Source organism: Octodon degus, unplaced genomic scaffold, assembly GCF_000260255.1.
Source record: "Octodon degus isolate 3935 unplaced genomic scaffold, OctDeg1.0 scaffold00049, whole genome shotgun sequence".
Classification (NCBI taxonomy): Eukaryota; Metazoa; Chordata; class Mammalia; order Rodentia; family Octodontidae; genus Octodon; species Octodon degus.
Window position 1 is genome coordinate 2,707,118 of NW_004524625.1, and position 7,994 is coordinate 2,715,111.

General features: G+C 39.4%; 1 protein-coding gene across 2 annotated transcripts in view; it reads left to right on the forward strand.

Moving 5' to 3' along the window:
• The window catches only part of Pgm2l1 (phosphoglucomutase 2 like 1), a 152,843-nt gene that overhangs the window by 95,148 nt on the left and 49,701 nt on the right, over window positions 1-7,994 (forward strand). The gene's annotated exons all lie outside the window — the stretch shown is intronic.

The window sequence follows — 7,994 nt, forward strand, 5'->3', positions numbered from 1 at the left end:
ATAATAATTTTATTTATTTATTTTTGGTATTTTTTTAGGGAAGGGTCTACAGGGGGTTCAAGGTCTCATTACTAGATTGGACTCATAGTGATCTACCTATTTACAGTCTCTCAAGAACTGGGATTGCAGGCGCATGCCACCACTCCCAGTGTCAAAAACTTATAATAATTTTAAAACAGAAATTATCTAAAATGGGTCATCAATCTGAATATAAGGGTAAAAATATAAACGTTTCATGAAGAATGCATGGAAGAAATTCTTGGTGACTTTTCACTGGACAAAGATATCTTAATTAAAAACAAACAGTATGGGGCCAGGGAGATGGCTCAGTAGAATAAGCAACTGTTATTTCCTTGATATCCACCCTGTGGACCCGAACAGAATCATGACCTATAGGGTACAGGAGAAGTCTATTTGTAGAGTATGCTAATGGAAATATTTTGCTGCTATACACAAAAGAATAATTGAAAGACTGCTGTTGTATACCTCTTTTTCTCCTGTGCTTAATTGTTTGCCCTATTTGGTGAGTTCTTTCCATTCTTATTCATAGAATTGTGGTCATTTTGGTTCCTCCTAGAATCTCTTAGTAGTCTGTATAGGCTTGGCTTTGTCATCATGAAATTCTTTAGTTGTTCTTTGTCATGGAACTATTTCACTTCTCCATTATACTTCAAAGAGAGTTTTGCAGGGTATATTTGTCTGGGTTGAAATTTGTTTTCTTGCAAGACTTATATTACTTTGCTCCATGCTCTTCTTGACTTCATGGTTTGTGAAGAGAAATCTGCTGTTATTCTGATAGGTTTTCCTTTAAATGTGATCTGTTTCTTTTCTCTAGTGGCTTTTATTATACTGTTCCTGTGCTGAATTTCTGGGATCTTGATTATTATATGTCTGCATGTGTTTTTAATTGGGTTTATGTTATTTGGAGTTCTATATGCTTCTGTTACTGAATGTCAGATTGCCCATTTTTGGGAAGTTTTCTGCTATTCTGTCCATATTCTTTTTATATCATTTGTATTAACTCCTTTATTATTGATGCCTATTAGTCTTATGTTGTTCATTTTTGCATTGTCTTGCAGATGTTGAATTATTTTTTCCAGCATCCTAGTTGTTTTTAAGAAATCTTTTCTTACCTTTTCACTAATTGCAATGATGTCTTCAAGGTCTGAAAGTCTATTTTCACTTTCATTCAAACAGTTTTATCAGCTTGTGATTGAGGTTTTAGTTTCCTGTATAACACTTTGAGTCTGCTTCATGGTCTGTATTTCTTTCCTATATTTTCATTCAAGGATTCCATCATTTTTCTATTCTGATTAAAAAAAAAAAATAATCAGTGTCTTCTTTAGAAGCACTTGGTACTTTTTTCATTATTTCTTTATTTACTTCAGAAATTATTTCTGATCTGATTTCCTCTATACCTTTCTGCAGTTGTTTCTTTACTTCAGATGCTATTATTTCAGAGATTTCAGGTGTGTGATTTCCAATTTATTCTATGCTATTTTCTCCTGCATTTGTTCTAGGTGGGCTTGGGGCCTAAGAATACATTTTGCTTCTTCTCTTTGTTATTTTGTATAGCACTGTCTTCTGACCTTTGGTGTAGAGCTTTGGTAGAGTTATTATTTTAGCACCAGGTCTGGATCTACCGAGTTCAAACTCATCCCAGTGGGTGTGGCTTGGGTCTGGCCTCTGTGCTCCACTTATTCCTGCTGCAGCCCTTGGAGGTGAACCCGCTGTGCCACTCTAGCAAGAGTTGTACTCCTGGATCAACTGGGTGAGTCTTGCCTCTAGCCTCTCTACAGGGAGTTCTGCCACAGGGTTTCACACTGGGCCTGTCTGATGGAGGAAGTTCCACTCATATGTCAGGCCTGGGTGCTGGCTTGAATGAGGATCCAATGGGTCCTGGGAAATCCCACTCACGCTGGGCCTGGGCTCTAGGTTGAATCAGGATCTAGGGCCCAGGTAGTCTCACTCATGCTGGGCCTAGGCTCAGGTTCAAATCAGGATCCAGTGGGCCTCAGGCGGTCCCACTCACGGCAGGCCTGGGCTCTGGGTTGAATCAGGATCCAGCAGGCCCCATGTGGTCTCACTCACATGCCGGGCCTGGGCTCTGGGTCGAATCAAGATCCAGTGGGCCCCCTAATATACTTATAATATTAGGGCCCCTAATATTTTAACATGTTATTGTATCATACTTTGTATTTAGCCAGTTTTCTATTGAACATGTAGCAACATAGAATTATTATTAGCATTGTTTTAGTGAGTATCCTCTAAATCTTAATATGAATCCATAATTGTATCCTTGTTCTAATTTCTAGAAATAGAATTGCTGCATCAAAGACTATTTGATATTTAAGCTACATGTTGAGTATTCATCATCCAAAACGCTTGGAACCAGAAATGATTTAGATTGTAGGGTTTTGTTTTCCAGATTATTTGAAAGATGTTTGCAAAATAAAGCCTTAGATAAATGTTTTATGTATGGATGGCAAGAAGAATGGTTGAAGATAGCCAGGAAAGGAAGACTCATGAGGATGGAATTCATTGTATAGAAAAAGCATTGGACTGGAACAAGATTGCGAGAAGACTGTCTTATCTGTCTTATTTCACAATGGGGACAAACATTACCTCTGTACCAGTCAGGATATATTCTCAACTTCTGAAACAAAGTTAAAAATAGTATGTATTAGTTTATAGGAGATAGAAGATAATTTCTCTCATAACATTCAAAAGACAATGGGCTGGTAGGGTGGCTGTACCATTCTCAATAATCAACTTCCTCTGTTGATCCAAGCCAATTGCTCCGGTTTTGTATTTTTCAACCCATAGGAGGAAGGATATTTAGGAGTAGCATAGAATTAATCCTTTTCAGGATAAGACCTGAAGTGGAATATATTTCCATTCTGGGTGCTGGCTTGAATGAGGATCCAATGGTTCCTGGGCAGTCCCACTCACATTGGACCTGGGCTCTGGGTTGAACTCTTAGTTAGAGCTTAGTCACATAGTTACATCTAGACATATGGTAAACTGAGCTCAGCTTTCCTCATCATTGGAGGAGCGCAGGACCTCACTGATGCTGGAGATGGCTGTAGCACTGTTGGGGGGAGCTCTGGTTCTTATTCCTCATGGCCTCCAGGTAGCCAGTACTGCTTTGTTCCCACAACTCATGTGGCCTGTGAAAAAATCAGCATTGTGTGATGTGAATAGCCTGAGACTATGGTTTTTACCATGTGAATTTGCAACTAGAATTCCCACTGCATGGTGTCAAGCTGAGCACCACTCAGTATGTCCACCCCAAGTATGTTTTCAGCAACTGGAGAAACATAAACATAATACAGGCATGGGGACAAGAACCCAATACCCAGTCACCTGGGTCTTCTGGATTATGATGTAGTGACCTCCATACTCTTCTATGCATGTGGTAGTTTCTGCAGAATAATGTGGATTGCCCTATATTAATGTTGACTCAGCTCCACCAATGCTAGTACACATTGCATATTCTTTGAGGACCAGTAAATAGTCAATTCCACATGTGGCCTCCTGTCTCTCAGGACCCCCAAGACCCAAGATATGTCACCCTGCCTTATCTTTGAGGTAAAAGGAAGCCAGTATCTTTTTTTCCTGCTTCACTAGGGCTGTTTTGGCCTTTTGTCCCTGGCCCATTGGCTGGTATTGCTGCTCATGGCATAACTGCCTCCAGAGTAGCAGCATACCTAAGGCTGCCTGTTTAACTTATCTGCAGCTCGGTCAGCAGCCAGCAGGTCCATCCAGATCTGATGTGAACTGACCCTCAGTAACCTGAGCCTGTCCTTAGGGGTACAGGTCCACTTGCCTGGAGCCCCACTTCTTTTTCTCTTTTGCTTGTACAATTTTTGCAGATGTTGTCTTACCATGGCGCTTCACTTCCACATCTCCTAGCTTGCCCCAAACATCAACAGTGTCATGGATCAGCTGATCAGAAAGGGGGCTAGGAGGGCTGCCACTGACCCAAATATGCCAGTCAGTCCACTCACGAGGATTATGTCTTTCATGCATGCCATCAGCAGTTCCTCCTTTGGGCTACAGTGCTGCAGTGCAAACATCATCTACCACATGCCCATTTCAGGTAGCATAGCTATCAAGTTTAAATATGACTTGCTCCTGCAGGTCACCTGGGTTCTTCCATAGCAGGCAAACCACTTCCATGAACCCATTTATCACAGTCTATCTTCTGGGGCTGTCTTGTGTACATCCTGCAGAACTTGTCTCTCAGAGGGAGTGCTGGCTAGGCTGTCTGTTTGGGACATCTCTGTGGACTTAACTCCAGGTCATCAGCCCCATCGTGCTACAACCATAGCAGACACACAGGCACTGTTTCACCCACCTCTGCTTTAATTGTTTTGCCAGCTCCCGCAGCTCCATAGTTGTATAGGTTGTACAGATTGTGTGCTCGGTAGAAGTAGACAACCCTCCCAGTCCTCCTCCCTGGGCTAAGCTTTCTTATACTTACACTTTTTGGCAAATAGTTGACCTAGCATGCAAAACCAGAGAATTTTTCCAAGAGTTTTCTGAGACATGAGGATTTATGCTTATGGAGACATTTCTGGAGGAGGCAGTGTTTTCCATGCCTCACAACCTAAGCTTCACTGCAGCCAACTGTTGCTCGAGGTCCTTTTCTATCTTCTGTAGCTTCTCTACTTGCCACACAAGGCCATCCTCCTCCTCTTGATTTATGCAGCAGAAGAGAGTACAAAACAGCCAAGCTCTTTCACAGTGAGGTAGAAGAATTTGTTTATTGCTTCTAAGACTTACAAGACATCCCTGGGCTCCAGATGGACTGATTGCTACTCCTCTGGAGTCTTCCAAGCTGTCAAGAAGGTGGCTACAGGTAATCATGGTGAGATCAGGGTCCCTTATCAGTCATTCCCTGGGCTCTCCCTCACCCTTGAGCACTGTTTCCACAGCCTCCATGGGACTACTCACCTCAGTGTCCTGCTGGCTATGCCAGTTGTCATTCCACTCAGGAGACCCAAGGGACACTGTTGGCCTGCTTAGGAGAGGTTTCAAGATTAAAGCACACACATGTGCAAGACATTAGGAACGATAACAAGCAACATGGAGCAGAGCAGAAAGCCAGAAAGCTCATGAGAGCCGCCTGTGTCTTTATTGTATAATTCTTACATAGGTTGTCATCTTGTATTTACATTCTTGTATAAACACACCAGCAGATAAGTGTTTACTTGTTCTAAGTCATAGTTACATAACTGTGTCCCACTGTGCACCTGTGCTACATAAATGGGGTCATATCCTCAGATGTCCTTAGACATCCCACCCCCCAGCTTTGAAGCAGTCTGAGTGGTCCCCCATAATGTGGTCAATTGGAAACAATTGAAGTGAAAGTGGTAGTGTTTTGTTGTTGTTTAAAAGACTGTCTAGCTATTATGGTACACACCTATAATCCCAGATACTCAGAAAATAGAGGCAGGAAGAACACAAGCTGGAGGCCAGCCTGTACAATTTAGTAGGTCCATGTCTCAAAATTTTAAAAGGAACTAGGGTACAGCTCAGTGGCAGCCTACTCACCTGATACATGCACAGCCCTGGATCCATTTCCCAGTACCATTAAAAGAACAAAGAAACTACATCTAGGTGGGTTTAAGCTTTAAAATAAAATAATGAACATTCAAATTTTTATCTTGCACACTAATGTTTGCATCTCCAGTCTTACACTTAAACAATAACAATATACTATATTTTAACGGTTATTTTAGGTAGTGAACATTTTCATTTCCTAGTTTTTTTTTTAATTCACTGAGTGATTATTCAAGTAACTCTCATATGATAAGTATATAGTATTCAAGTTTTTATCTAAGCCAACTTATGCTGATTTCTTCCAAAATTTTAATGATAGGGAAATCAAATTTAGAATTATATAAAGATCTTTTAAAGGAGAAAGTAATGATTTGTTTAATATGATTGTGTTTTGATTCAATGAGGAAGCATCTGATTTTGAAAACCTGCTCTGCTCTAAGCCTCTGGAAATGGATCAGCAAGCTGGCTGACCCTCAGGAGTAAATGTCAGCTGTGCTTTCCCTTCAGATTTTCAGATTACAGTTTCCTATTTTAGCTTCTGGTCAGAAATAAATGTTAAATTTTTTCTCTATGGTTACATTAAACTGGTATTTATTATTTAGACACAAATCTCTGATCATAATGTTGAAACTATTTACAGTTTTGTAATTTTAGGTGTTTGGGATTGTTAATATATATCATATTCTTTTGATTTGTTCTAGTTTTCAAAATAATGAATTCATAGCTTCAGGTCTAGAATGTTAACAGAATAGATTCAAGGGATATAGGAATTATAAAAATACTAGATTTGGTTGTCAATAGTTTTCCTCATGACATCCCACTCTGCTTCCTTCAGCATGCACTTTCATCTTGCTTTTTTGTTTTACTCATCCAAGCTTATTTTGCAGGCCCAATTTCTCTCTCAGTCTTCATGTTTAATTTTCAAAATAATTTTGGCATTGCTTTTGTTCATTTCATTCAATTTCTTGAGATGAAAAGCTGGAAAAAATAGTAAGTTTGTAAAATAAGTAGGAAAAAGATTTACAGATAAACTCATTGACAAGCTTGACTATGTCACATTTATTTATTTATTTGGTATAGGATCTCACTACATAGCTCTAACTCTTAGTGATCCTCCTGTTTTCAGCCTCCTCAGTTCTGGGTTTACAGGCATGTGCCACCATGCCCAGTCTCTGTGGCCTGCTCAGCATGCCTGTGGGCAGGGCCCGCACAGCATGTGGTGTCAGGGATTGAACCCCATTCCCTGTGCTTGCCTAAGCAGGTGCTTAGCTGCTGAGCTATCTTACTGGCCCTAAAATTATAATACTTTTTAAAAGAGACCAGAAAAACAGTGGACTGCAGGTTGAACAAACCTGCAACTAGAGAGAAAACAACTGCACTCTTTTGAAGTAACTGTGACCATAGAATTCAACAGTGATAGCACAGAGGTAACAATTTTAAGATAAATAAAGCTTATGGTTATGCTGCTAGAAAAGATAGAGGTGGTAGGGAGTGGGAGAATAAAAACAGTATAACTTAAAAATTAAGCAATGGAAGGTGAAATGAGGGAGAGAAAACAAGGGATTCTGTTAAGGAGGAAAAGAAAATTAATTGAATTAGATTAAAAATAGCAGAAAAGGGCCAGCGCCGTAGCTCAGTGAATTAAGTGCATGCTTAGGCAAGCGAAGGGACCAGGGTTTGATCCCAAACACCACATACCATGCCAACCCTGCCTCCAGGCATGCTGAGCTGGCCACAGAGTCCAGGCGTGGTGGCACACACCTGTAATCCCAATACTGAGGAGACTGAAAACAGTAGGCTCACTAACAGTCAGGGCTGCATAGTGCATGTCTTGAATTGTATACTCTTCATCTTAATGATTTCATATTAAACAATTAGCTTTATTCCAATTATAACATGATAGGTTCACAAAAACTTGGATGAGTCCAAACTTATCCTTCTTAGTGAAGGCTGATATTTTAATTTAATGACAGTTAGAGTTGTGATTTTAGTCTGCTGTGTAGTTTTCTTTACATCTGTGAAAGTTTGTAAGAAGTTAAATTTGTTAAAATAAATACTTGTATATACTTAAAATATTTAAAATCTTTTTCATATTTTCTTTGAATTTGGGCCTATGATTCTACAATATATACCTGTATGAGTATTATAGAAGAAGATACTTTCTTCATTGTAGACACATAAAATTGCAGTAATCCATAGCATTAGTTCTAAAGGAAAATTTTTGGTATGTAGGTAAAATTGGAAGTATATACAATGCATGGCTTTAATTCTCTACTCTTTTTTTTAAACTTCTGTGGTTTTGAGCTTATTGATTTCATAATAAATAATTAGCTTTATTCTAAACAAGTGTAGAAAATACTAATAGTCACTAATATCTTTTTGGATTTTCTGCAGGATTACTTTTTTGGAACATTAAGATTATTAGA